At 36.1% G+C, this 13,527-nt stretch overlaps 1 protein-coding gene across 4 annotated transcripts in view; it reads left to right on the top strand.

Annotated features, from left to right (window-relative positions):
- Nucleotides 1-13,527, top strand: part of ENOX2 (ecto-NOX disulfide-thiol exchanger 2) — a 319,462-nt gene that overhangs the window by 35,773 nt on the left and 270,162 nt on the right. The gene's annotated exons all lie outside the window — the stretch shown is intronic.

The following is a 13,527-nucleotide window of genomic DNA, read 5'->3' as shown; positions in this document are numbered from 1 at the left end:
CCATGAGCTTGAGAGTTTACCAATACTAATAGACTTCTATGATGAGGCCAGTCATGATGTTAACTAATTTTAGAATATTGTGTAATGAAATGTGTAACAATTTGGAAGATTTGCATAACTCAGTGAACCAATATTTGTCAAATGATCAATGAATAATGTTGTAAAATCATGCCTGGGGAAAAATCCATTTAAAGTACAAGACTGACCAGTGGTTTTAATATAACAAAGCCCCAAAAGTTCATTAATAAAGATTCAGATTTCCCCTTGCACTGAAGAAACTACCACTGTTAAATTTTGGTATAGTATCAAAGAATAATATCTACAATTATCTGAAAAGACTATTCAAATATTCTTCCATTTTCCAACTATATATTTACCTGAGCCTAGATTTTCTTCATATATTTTAACCAAAACCATATCACAAGGAATTGAATGCAGAAGTAAACATTAGAATCCACCTGTCTTCTAATATGCTGTCCTCCATAAAAAATATTTGCAAAATTGTAAAACAGTGCCATTATTCTCATTGATTTTACTTTGTTTTAGAAAATAGTTATTTTTATGAACATGTTATTTCTGTTTACATGAATTTGATTTATTGTTGTTATATTTACATGAATAATTACTTTTACAAGTCATAGTTGTAATTTATAATATAGTAAATACTAAGAAATATAACCTACAAAAACCAAAGTCTCTTTGTGGTCCTCAATATTTTTCAAAGTTATAAAGGGGTTCCAATACCAAAGAGTTTCAGAACTGTTGTGGTAGACTACTAAAAAAATGGGGTTAACAAATGAAGAAACTTGTCTTACTGTTAAGTAGCCTAGAATTCTATTAAATATAAGAAAACTGAGACAATGAAAAAGCAAAATATGGAAAAATATGACTAAGAGCCAAATTGAGTGACGCAGACGGTAGATAATAACCAAGTTTCTAAAATCATAGAATGTGGGACAAAAGTTGTAAGGATTTGTCAGAAAGAGAGACTTGACCATACATAGGATTTTGTAGAACAAAAAAGTGAACAGGATGCTTGCCAAGCTTTCGAAGCATGATGACCATCATGAGCAAAGTCCTAGTGGCTAACATACGCATCATGTGCTTTAGAAACAGTGAGGAAATCATCCCATCTGGAGTAAATAGTTTGCACTGGTGAATAGCAAGAGATTAGTTGGATAAATAAGTTAAAACCAGATTATGGAGAGCCATAAATGTCAAGATGAGGGATTTAGATTTTATTGACAATGGGAAACTATTAAATATTCATGATTCAGGATGATAACATAATGAAAGTGATGGAAATTAACCTAGAAGTAGTGTGAATGAGAGGTTGGAAATAGAAAGACTAGAAATCAATTAGGACGATGTTATCCATATATGAAGTGGTGAGGAACTAGTTGCAGGAATGGAATGCAAGTAATGGATATGAGAGATATTTTAATGGTATAATGAATAGGACTTGATTGATTAGGAAAAGAGGATTGATATTGAGACTAGATGACTGAGAGAATGGTGATAGAAAATGAAAAAACATAGGGAAACCCATTTTAAGTAGTTGATGATGACTAGGTTATTAACTTGTTTGTTGAAAGTGTGAGATTGCATAATAGAAATATGTATGCATAGGGAGTCACTATATAGGGGGTTGAATGAGAAATATAAAATCGAGAGGCCACATATAGAAAGGTGATCATTGGGTTTTAGGAAATGAATGAGTTTTTTGAGGAATGAATTATATAAAGCAGGAGCCCAGGAGCCAAATCTTAGGATCTACGACTATTAGGATATGATAGGAGGAGCCCCTGAAGAAGGCTGAAAAAACAGTCAGAGACTATTAGAACAGAATCCTATCAGATTGCAGAAGCCAATGGAACACATAGTTTCAAGAAGGAGATATAAATCAGCCATGTCAAATTCCACAGAGAATAGAAGATTTAATGTATAACGTAAGCTCTGTGGAAGTTCTCTTAAATGATCTCTGTATATTTTACTCAATAATGTTTCCTGTGTCTAGAATTGTACTTGGCACATAGTAGGTAGTGAATCAGTACATGAGTATAATTGGCTAGTGATGCTGAAAGTGTTGTGCAAAACTTTTAAATATAAGCATGTTGAAGAAAAATAACTAATGAGTAACATCTTCAGATACAAACCTCAGTAAACATATTGATTCTCTCTATTTGCTTATCAGGCAGTATTATTGGAAGCCAGCACAGTGTTGTTGAAATGCACAGTGAAGATGGAGGTAGATCGTTTAGCCTTGCTGATTCACATATGAGGCAGCCAGAGGGAGGCAGATGATATGTCTGTTTGTATAATTCTACAGACCAAAACCCTGCTGGTAGCCTTACCTTCTAGTCTTTAGTTTGTGCTCTTCATCTGAATCGGATATATTCTTTTGCTGCTGATGCATGGCACAAACAGTATCAGCCTCAAAATGAATAACTACTTTAGAATTTAAATAGTTATAATCACAGTCATTAAGAAATATGATTTTTGTTTAAACTTATTTTGGTATTGGCTCATAAATTTTAGTTGCAAGTTTTTCAGAAGACCAGTGTATTCGTTAGGTTCAAAAGTCTGGGTCCAATTTTTGTTGTAGTTTTTCAAGGCAGAGTCTCGCTCTGTCACCCAGGCTGGAGTGCAGTGGTGTGATCTCGGCTCATTGCAACCTCTGCCTCCCGGGTTCAAGCAATTCTCATGCCTTAGCCTCCCAAGTAGCTGGGATTATAGGCACACACCACCATGCCTGGATTTGTTTTGTATTTTAACAGAAATGGGGTTTCACCGTGTTGGCCAGGCTGGTCTCAAACTCCTGGCCTCAAGTGATCCACCCACCTTGGCCTCCCAAAGTGCTGGGATTACAAGTGTGAGCTACCATGCCCAGCCAAAAGATTATGTCCAATTTGATTGTTAAAGTAGATTTGTTTATTTCAGTTTTGACATGAGTAGCATAATGGATGCAATAGGAAAATAGGTGATTTTACTGGAGGAAACAGTATGGATTCCCTCATAAACTACTTACATAGCAATGACTATGTTTTGAGCTTGGACTTTGTATTAGTTATCAACTGCCTTGTAACAAATTACCCTCAAACTTAGCACATTAAAGCAGCAAGCATTATCTTACAGTTTTTGTGTGTCAGGAATCTAGAAATGCTTTAGCTGAATGCCTCTGCCTTAAGATCTCTTGTGAGCTTGCAGTTAAGCTGCAACTGAGCCCCTGGTTGAATCCGAAGGCTTGACTGAATTGGGGAGAGGATCCACTTTCAAGCTCACTTGGGTGGTTCTTGGCAGACCTCAGACCCTGGCCACATGGGCTTCTCCATAGGGCCAACCCATGAAATGTCAGTGGCTACCCCAGAGAGGGTGATTCAGGAAAGACTGCCCAAGACAGAAGCCAGAGTCATTTTATAATGTAATCTCAAAAATGATAGCCAATATATATTTAATTATATATAGATACATAATCACATACATGATTATAATTATATATAAATATATATACACTCACACATATATGATTTTTAAAGACACATATTTACTAAAACACAGTCTAAGAAACTGAAAAGCCAAATGAGAAAAAGAGGTTTACATGAAGAGATAATTGATCTTCAAGTGACTCTTACAATTACAAAACCACCCAGAAGGACAGAAGAAAATGTTTGACATTAACAACTCCACTTAAATTTCAATACTGTTCTTCAATTTATGTAAGTTAATGTGAAATAAGATACTAACTACAGTTAAATGTAGCTCCTGTATATGGGTTTTAGTGCATGTTTGAAGATAGAAATAGAAAAAAGTAGACTAAACTGGTAAGAAATTGAATTTTGAAAACAGGTATTATATATATACACCTCATAGTTCATATTTCCTCTTACCTTTACTTCTATTACATTTTAGTTTAGTAACTGAAATTATAAGAATCCACATTTTCATAGAATGGTAATTTAGTAGGAAGCAGAACAATGCTGTCTTGCAGCAGATCTTTAAATTCAATTTTTAAATTAATTTCATGAGGTCTGGGTTGTTCTATCTAAATCCAAAAATTATAGGTATTCATTTAGATTCATAAACCATATCTCATTTACTCAAAATAAAAGATATAACCCTGTCTTGTCTACAGAGAGTAAAAAAGGATTAAGGCAAGAGAGAAAAGGCTTTATTCATCATAACAACACAAGATGCCTATTTGAAACTGAGGGAGGAGAAGATATGTATAATATTTAAAAGGAGTGTATTTGTGTATGTACATTTCAAAAGGGATACGCTTCTGAAATAGTCATTTCTCATTTGGAAAGACAGACATCTTTGTGCTCAAAAAGGAAACTAATAAGTGAAAAAGGAAGAGTTTGGATTAACTGATGTCTGAGGTCCCGCCTAGCTTTAACATTCTGAGTCCATGTTTAGATTAGACATTGGAGGTATAAGTCTTATTTTTGTTACACACCCATCCACATACACCCACCCCTCTCACACACATACTTAGAGTCCTAAGTGATTTTATATAGCTGGAAGGTGATAAGTGATTATGTATGTGTATGTATGTATGTATACCTATATAGGCAATTAGTGATATGGAAGAAATAGGGCAGGTTTAGGAGAATTGAAAGCATTGGTGGGAAACAAGTTTGCAATTTTAAACGGGATGCTCATGCTCGGTGTAATCTCATTGAGAAGGGACATTTAAGCAATTATTTGGAGGAATTTGGAGGAGAGTGACTATCTGGGGGAAGAGCATTCAAGCAGAGAAAAGAATCAGCACAAAGACCTTCAGACAAGAGAGTGTCTGGATTGTTCAAGGAACTAACGTTCAAGGAGCTAGTGTGACTAGAGCAGAGTGAATGAACAAGGGGAGTACTAGGAGATTAATTCACAAGGGTATAACAGAGGGAGGGAGCAGATCTTGTAGGGTCCTAAGTAAATACCTTGTAATTGCCATTGTAATTTACCTTGTAAATGCCTTGGCTTTTACTTTGAGTAAAATGAGGAGTCCTTGGAGGGTTTTGAGCAGAAGAGTGATATAATGTGGCTTTTAAAAGGATTATGCTGGCTACTGTCTTTTTTTGTTATTTAAACTACTTTATTGGTATAAACCACTTTACTGGTATATGATTGACGTATGAAAAGCTGTATGTATTTAATGTGTACAACTTGGTGAGTTTGGAGATAAGTATATACCACAAAACCATCACCTCAATCTATGCCATTAACCTATCCATCACCTCCAAAACTCTCCTCCTACCCTCTTAGTTATTATTTGTGTGTATGACAAGAACACTTAACATAAGATCTACCCCATTAGCAATTTTTAAAATACACAATACAGTATTGTTAACTTATAGGCACTATACTGTACAATAGATGTAGGCCTTACTCATCTGGTGCAAGCAAAACTTTGTACCCTTTGACTAATACCTTCCCATTTCAGTCTCCTCCCAGGCCCTGGAAACCCTGGTATTCTACTTTCTGCTTCTATGAGTTTGATTACTTTATATTCATCATATAGTGCTGTCATGTAGTATTTTTCCTTTTGTGTCTGGCTTATTTCATTATTTCACTTAGCTTGACATTCTCTCGGTTCATCCATTTTGCTGCAAATGCCAGGATTCCCTTCTTTTTAAGGCTAGATAATGGTTCTAGAGTGTGGTTGGGGTTTGTGTTTGTGTGTGTGTGTGTGTGTACACCACCTTTTCTTTACCCATTCATCTATAGATGGACATTTAGGTTGCTTGGCTATTATAAATTATGCTGCAGTGAACGTGGCAGTGTAGATATCTCTTCAAGATAATGATTTCAGTTCCTTTGGATTTATACCCAGAAGTGGGATTGCTGGATCTTATGGTAGCTATATTTTTAATTTTTTAAGGAGCCTCCATATTGTGTTTCAATATACATTTTCACTAACAGTGTACAAGAGTTGCATTTTTTCCACATCCTTGCCACCATTTATCTTTTGTTTTTATTGTTGTTGTTTTGATAAATGGTCACCCAAGCAAGTGTGGGGTGATACCTCATTGTGGTTTTGATTTGCATTTCTCTGATGATTAGTGATGTTGGGTACCTTTTCACATACCTCCCGGTCACTTGTATAGATGTCTGTTTAGGTACTTTGCTCACTTATTTAATCAAGCTCTGTGTGTGTGTGTGTGTGTGTGTGTGTGTGTGTGTGTGTTTTGCTATTGCATTGTAGGAGTTCCTTATTTATTTGTGATAATAACCTTTTATCAAATATAGTGTTTGTAAATATTTTCTCCCATTCTGTAGGTTGCCTTTTCATTTTGTTGTTTTCTTCCCTGTGCAGAAGCTGTGGCTCTCTTATAAAGAGATTACAGGTGTATGAGCAAGGTGGAAGCAGGGAGACCAGATAGGAAGCTGCTTCAGTAATCTAAGCAAGAGATGGTGGTAGATGGAAGCAGGGTGGAAACTGTTCAATGGAAAGAAGTGGTTAGATTCAAGATACATTATGAGAGTACAATGAACAGGATATGCTAATAGATTGGATATGATGTGTGAAAGGGGGAAGTCAAGGATGAACCCAAGATTTTTTCTTCTGAGGAAGGAGGTGACATTTACTGAGATGGGAAGGACTGTAGGTGGAGTAAGCTTGGCATGTAAGAGTTCAGTTTTAGACATGATGGTTTGAGATGCTTACTAGACATCGAAGTAGAAATGTCAAGCAGTTAGGTGAGAATACAGACCTGGAGCACGGAGGAAAAGTCTGGACTAGAGCTATGCATTTGGGAGCATTCAGCACATACATAGTATTGAAATCCAAAGAAATCTACAGGAGTGAAGACAGAGAAGATATCTAAGAACTCAGCCCTGGGTTAATCCAATGTTAAAAAGTTGGAGAGAAGCTGGGCACTGTGGCTCATGCCTGTAATCCCAGCACTTTTGGAGGCCAAGGTGGGTGGATCACCTGAGGTCAGGAGTTTGAGAGCAGCCTGGCCAACATGGTGCAACCCCATCTCTACTAAAAATACAAAAATTAGGCCAGGTGTGGTGGCTCGCACCTGTAATCCCAGCTACTCAGGTGGCTGACGCAGAATCGCTTGATCCCAGGAGGTGGAGGTTGCAGTGAGCCAAGATAGTGCCACTGCACTCCAGCCTGGGTGACAGAGCGAGACTCCATTAAAAAAAAAAAAAAAAAAGAAGAAGTTTTGGAGAAGACAAGGAACCGGCAAATAAAACTGAGAAGGAATGGCCAGTGAGCAGGAGTAGGAGGAAAATCAAAAGACTGTGGTGTCTTAAAATTAAGTAAATCGACAATTGACCACAATCTCTTCTGTCCTCTCTGTTGCCATTGCCTTATCCCTAGTTCAGCACCACATCATTACTTGTCTAAACCGCAATGGTGTCTTAATTGTCTTCTTGCCTCCCTTATTTCCTCTAATGCATCCCCCACCCTGTCAGACATTTCTGTTTCAAACACAAATTGAATCCTGTCACTCCCTTACTCAAAACACTTAATTTATTTATAGTTTATGCACACTCTGCTGCTTTTGTCTTCCATGGCTTTGCCTTTGCTTGTGTCGTCCATTGTGCCTGAAGTATACCCTCTACATTTCTCATCACCAGGTGAACTCCTACTTATTCTGCAAGACTCAATTCAGGTACTATCTCATTCAGGAAGTCGTCCCTGATTTTTCCTCTGGACTTATAAGTTTGCCTTATGCATATTTTTATTTTTGCTTTAAACATTTTTAAAAATCGTTTTATGTTTATTTATCTGTTTATCCCATTTAAGCTATTTTTTGTTGTTGTTGTTTGTTTTTTTGAGAGTCTTGCTCTGTCACCCATGCTGGAGTGCAATGGCACGATCTCAGCTCGCTGCATCTTCCGCCTCCTGGGTTCAAGCAATTCTCCTGCATCAGTCTCTTGAGTAGCTAGGATTACAGGCACGCACCACCACGCCTGGCTAATTTTTGTATTTTTAGTAGAGACTGGGTTTCACCATGTTGATCAGGCTGGTCTCAAACTGCTGACCTTGTGATCTGCCCACCTCAGCCTCCAAGCATGCTGGGATTATAGGTGTGAGCCACCGCACCCAGCCAGGCTGTTATTTCTTAAAGGACAGTGAACGTATCTTGCTCATCTTTAAATGTTTGGCACCTAACATAGGGTTTGACACGTAGTAGGCAGTAAATAAGTGTTTAATGAATGAGTGAATAAATGAGGGGTCACTTTTTCTCCTTGCTGTGGATATGTCAGTTTCAGTTTAGAGGGTTATAAATTTTTCTCTACAGCTTGGAATTGTTTCCAATTCTTCAATTTAAAATTCTAATATAACCAGTTATGGGACAGAATAACTGATTTGCATCTCAGATGCAGGAGAAGCATGCAGAATAACAATATGCTATGGGTTTGATAGCACTCAAATATTGTATCTCTCAGTGTAATCAATATACATCTGAGTTACTGTAATACAGCCAATACTCACAAGTTGAATTTGTTAGGTTACTGCATTTACCTCTCTAGGATACCAACACCGTGCAAAATAAGTTCTTATGGGAAGGCTCGTGTTTGCTTGTATCTTTGGGGAGAAAGAAGATAGTGTCATCCTGGACCTTTAAAAAGCTATTTAATATGCATTTATCAAATCTAAAAGAATAAAGCTTGACTTTTTTTCCTGGTGCGCTTTATTTCACAGGTAGAAATGTAAAAATACCCGTGATTGGCTGGGTGCAGTGGCTCACATCTGTAATCTCAGCACATTGGGAGGCCGAGGCAGGCGGATCACCTGAGATCAGGAGTTCAAAACCAGCCTGGCCAAAGCATGGTGAATCCCCATCTCTACTAAAAATACAAAAATTAGCTGGGTGTGCTGGCATGCATCTGTAATCTTAGCTACTTGGGAGGCTGAGGCAGGAGAATTGCTTGAACCTGGGGAGGCGGAGGTTGCAGTGAGCCGAAATCGTGCCATTGCACTCCAGCCTGAGCAACAGAGCAAGACTCTGTCTCAAAAAAAAAAAAAAAAAAAAAAAAAAAAAACCATGATTAGGCATACCTGTCATCTAGCCAATCCAGCATTCTGTTTCTGAGAGGACTTTATTAGGAAATCATCATGTGTCCCACTAATAGTCCCACTAATACCAACCTCAAATGGGTAGTAGTATTTCTGGGAGGAAAAACATTCTAATTTCTTTCAGTAGTCCCTTTGGATCTATTGTCAGTGATTTTATCTAACATATATTTAAATTTGTTCATTTGTAATTTAAAAATTCTATATTTGAGACAAAAGTTTTCTAATTATATTTTGCTGTTTAAAGGAATGCTTCATCAAATTCAGCATTCTTTTTTACTTAATATTTTTGACATACATAAAACTATACAGAATTAATATATACAACTTGATGAGTTTCGAGATAAGTATATGCACCATGAAACCATCCTCTATCTCTGTCATAAACATGTCCATTACCTCCTAAATTTTCTCCTGCTCTCTTATTTATTATTTATGTGTATGTGGGGATAAGAACACATAACATAAGATCTACCCTCTTAGGAATGTTTAAAGCATACAATGAGTGTTGTTAACTATAGGCACTATGCTGTACAGTAGATCTCTAGGACTTGTATAACCGAAACGGTATACCCTTTAACTAATACTTCTTCGTTCCACTTTCCTCACAGCCCCTTGGCATTCCATTCTCTGCTTGTGTGAGTTTGACTACTTTAGAGATGACTTTAAACAAGCACATACACCTTTGTAGTTAGCACCATAATGAAGACATAAACTATTTTCATCTCACCAAGAAGTTTCTCTATATGACTCTTTCCAGTCAATCTCCAATCTGCATAGGCAACCACTCTTTTGACTTCTATCATCATAAATTAGTTGTCTGTTACTAAGTTTCAAATACATGGGATCATACACTCTATACTTTCTGGTGTCTGACTTTTTTCCCTTAGCATTTTTATTTATTTATTTATTTATTTATTTTTATTTTTTATTTTTTATTTTTTTAATTTATTTTTTATTATTGTTATACTTTAAGTTCTAGGGTACATGTGCATAACGTGCAGGTTTGTTACATATGTATACTTGTGCCATGTTGGTGTGCTGCACCCGTCAACTCGTCAGCACCCATCAACTCGTCATTTACGTCAGGTATAACTCCCAGTGCAATCCCTCCACCCTCCCCCCTCCCCATGATAGGCCCCGGTGTGTGATGTTCCCCTTCCCGAGTACAAGTGATCATTAACCCATGTTGTTGGGTGTTACCAGCAGTATGTTCATTTTTATTTTTGAGTAATATGCCATTATATGAATTAACTACAGTTGGCTTATCCACTTACGTTAATACACATTTGTGTTTTTTCCAATTTTTGCCTGTATTATGAATAAGTCTGCTATGAACATATAAGCCCTTATTGCTATATATTCCACTCTAAGCCCTGCTTTGCCTCATCTGACAAATTTAGATATGGTCTGTTTTCATGTTAATTCAGTTGAGTACTTTTACATATCCTGTGGAGTTTCTTCTTTGACCCAAGGATTATTTGTATTTTTTAGATAACTCTCTGTTATTGATTTATTATTTAATTCCATTGTGCCGAAGACATGTTCTATATGATTTAAATAATTTCAAATTTACTGTGTCTTGTTTTATGCACTTGAATAGAGCATATCATGAAGAATATTCCAGGGACTGTAACCTTAGTTCCTTTTGGAACTAAGACCTCTAGACCAGTAGAGCCTAAAGTCACAGTGACAGAAAGCACAAAATTTGCTTGTGAATCACTAGGAGTAATAGTGAATCAAGCCACTCCCATTTTTACCTCTAATACTTATTACAGAATCCATGAATCCTGGCTATTGGAGAAATAACACCATATGTTGGACATTATTTTAGATCATCCTGAAAGACATTACCTCTGGAAGACATTGTCACCTACCTGGTACCGTAGCTCAATCTTCAAAAAGCCATTCCACCATTCTAGCAAACCTGCTTCTTCAGCATGATGGGAAACATGGCAAGACTAGTGAGTTCCACGAGCAAGGGCTCATTACCATTCTTCATTTGCTATGAAATGACTTTCTTGATCAAAAATGGTACTATGTGTAATACCGTCATGGTGGATAAGGCATTCTGTACTTTTAAAAATGATACTGACAAACTACTTTCTAGAGTAGCTGAGACATTTTACATTCCCACCAGTAATATAAATGATACAGTTTCTCAGCATTCTTGCCAGGATAAGGTGTTGTCACTGTTTTTACTTTAGGTATTCTGATAGGTGAGAGTGATATCTAATTTGCATTTCCCTAAGGGCTAGTGATGTTGAGTATCTTTTCATATGTTTATGTGCCATCTGTATATTTTCCTTGTGAAATCTCTCTTAATGTCCTTTGACCTTTCTTTCTAATTGGTTATATTTTTACTGTTCAGTTCTGAGAGCTTTTTATATAATCTAGGTATATGAGTTTTTTGGTCAGATATATGCTTTACAAATATATTTTTGCCAATCTGTGGCTTGTCTTTTCATCTACTGACTAGTCTCTGACAGAGCAAAAGTTTAAAACTTTGGTGAGTAATAATATATCATTTTTTTTTTCTTTTATGGATTGGACTTTGGTGTCATGTCTAGAGCAAGCCCTAGATCCCAAAGATTTTTCTTTAATTATGCATATACATTTTAGAATAAGCTTGTCTAGCATATACATTTTAGAATAAACTTTTCTATATCTGAAAAAAAATCTTGCTGGGATTTTGATGGATATTGCATTTAACCAATACATCATTTTGAGGGAGAACTGCCATCTTTCCTATGTTCTGTCTTCCAATCCTCGAGTGCAGTATGTGTCTCTGTTTATTGATGTCTTCTTTTATTTCTTCATCATTGTTGTAGTTTTCAACATATAAATTATGTACACATTTCATTAGATTTATACCGAAGTATTTATACTGACGATTTATACTTAAGTACCTAAGATTTATGCCTACGTATTTCTCTTTTTTGAACAATTGTAAATGGTATGTTATTTTTAACTTTGGTGTCCATATGTTCATTGCTAGTATATAGAAATATAATAGATTTTTGTGGTTGGTATTAATTATAGCCTCTCACCTTGCTGAATTCCAAATTAGTTCTAGGAGAATTTTTACATAGACCCTCATGTCGTCTGCAAATAGAGTGAACTTTATTTCTTCCTTTCCAATTTGTATGCCTTTTGTTTCCTTTTCTTGTCTTAGTGCACTGGCTAGAATTCCCAGTACTGTATTGAATAAGAATGGTGACAGGATATGTCTTTGCCTTATTACCAATAATAGGAAAGAGTATTCAGTGTTTCACCAAGATGTTGTTAGCTATAGATTTTTTTGTAGATACTTTTAACCAAGTTGAGGAAGTTCCCCCTCTGTTCCTAAGTTTTCCAAGACATTTTATTGTGAATCACTGCTGAATTTTTAAAATGCCTTTCTGTATCAATTAATATGATAGTGTGATTTTTCTTCTTTATTCTGTTAATGTGGTGAATTCCATTGATTGATTTTTGAATATTGATCCAGCCTTGCATCCCTATAATAAACCTCGATTTGACATGATATATGATTATTCTTATATATCTGCTATCATTCTGTTTTTTTCTTATAGGTAAATGTGTTGTTTCCCTCTTGCTGCTTTCAATATTTTTCATTGTCTTTAGTTTTCAGTAGTTTAATTATGTGCGTTGGTACAGATTTGTGTGTGTGTGTGTGTCCTATTTGGGGTTAGTTCAGCTTTTGGATTCTGTAGGTTTATGTCTTTGGCAAAATTTCTGAAATTTTTACCCATTATTTCTTTGAATACCCATTCTTTTCCTCTTGTTCTGAGAATTCAGTCATACAAATGTTAGATCTGTTGTTTTTGTGCTACATGTCCTTGAGGCTCTGTTTACTATTTTTCACTGTATTTTCTCTTTATTGTTCATATTAGGTAATTTCTGTTGTTCTATCTTCAAGTCCACTGATTCTTTCCTCTGTCATCTGTATTCTACTATTGAGCCCATCCAGTGATTTTTAAATTTTTGTTTATTGTATTTTTAGTGTTAATTTTTTCATTTGGTTTTTGTTTACATCTTTTATTACTTTACTGAAACTTTCTATTTTTAAATTTAAGTATGTTCATAGTTGCTCATTCAAGCATTTTTGTAACAGCTGGCCTAAAATACTTGTCAGATAATTTCAACGTCTGTGTCATCTTGGTGTTTGTGTCCTCTGTTAAATTTATATTTCCCTGGTTTTTGATGTAAGTGATTTTTATTTAATTCTTGACATTTTGGGTATCATATAAGACTCTGGATCTTATTTAAATCTTCTGTTTTACTTGGTTTCTTCTGACATCCTGCTGGTAGGGGAAGTGGTCATTACCTTATTACTGCCATGTGGAAGTAGAAATACAGACTCTCCTCTCAGCCTCCATTGAAACTCTAGGAAATGGGGGTGGGGGAACCTCATTACTGCTGGTTGGGAGTGGAAGTTGAAGCTCCCCTTTAGGCCTTTGCTGACATCACCCTGGTTGATAGAGAGGAGCACT

The sequence above is a fragment of the Rhinopithecus roxellana genome, chromosome 7, assembly GCF_007565055.1.
Source record: "Rhinopithecus roxellana isolate Shanxi Qingling chromosome 7, ASM756505v1, whole genome shotgun sequence".
Lineage (NCBI taxonomy): Eukaryota > Metazoa > Chordata > Mammalia > Primates > Cercopithecidae > Rhinopithecus > Rhinopithecus roxellana.
The sequence above is the reverse complement of the archived record's forward strand: the minus strand, read 5'-3'. Positions and strand labels throughout refer to the sequence as shown.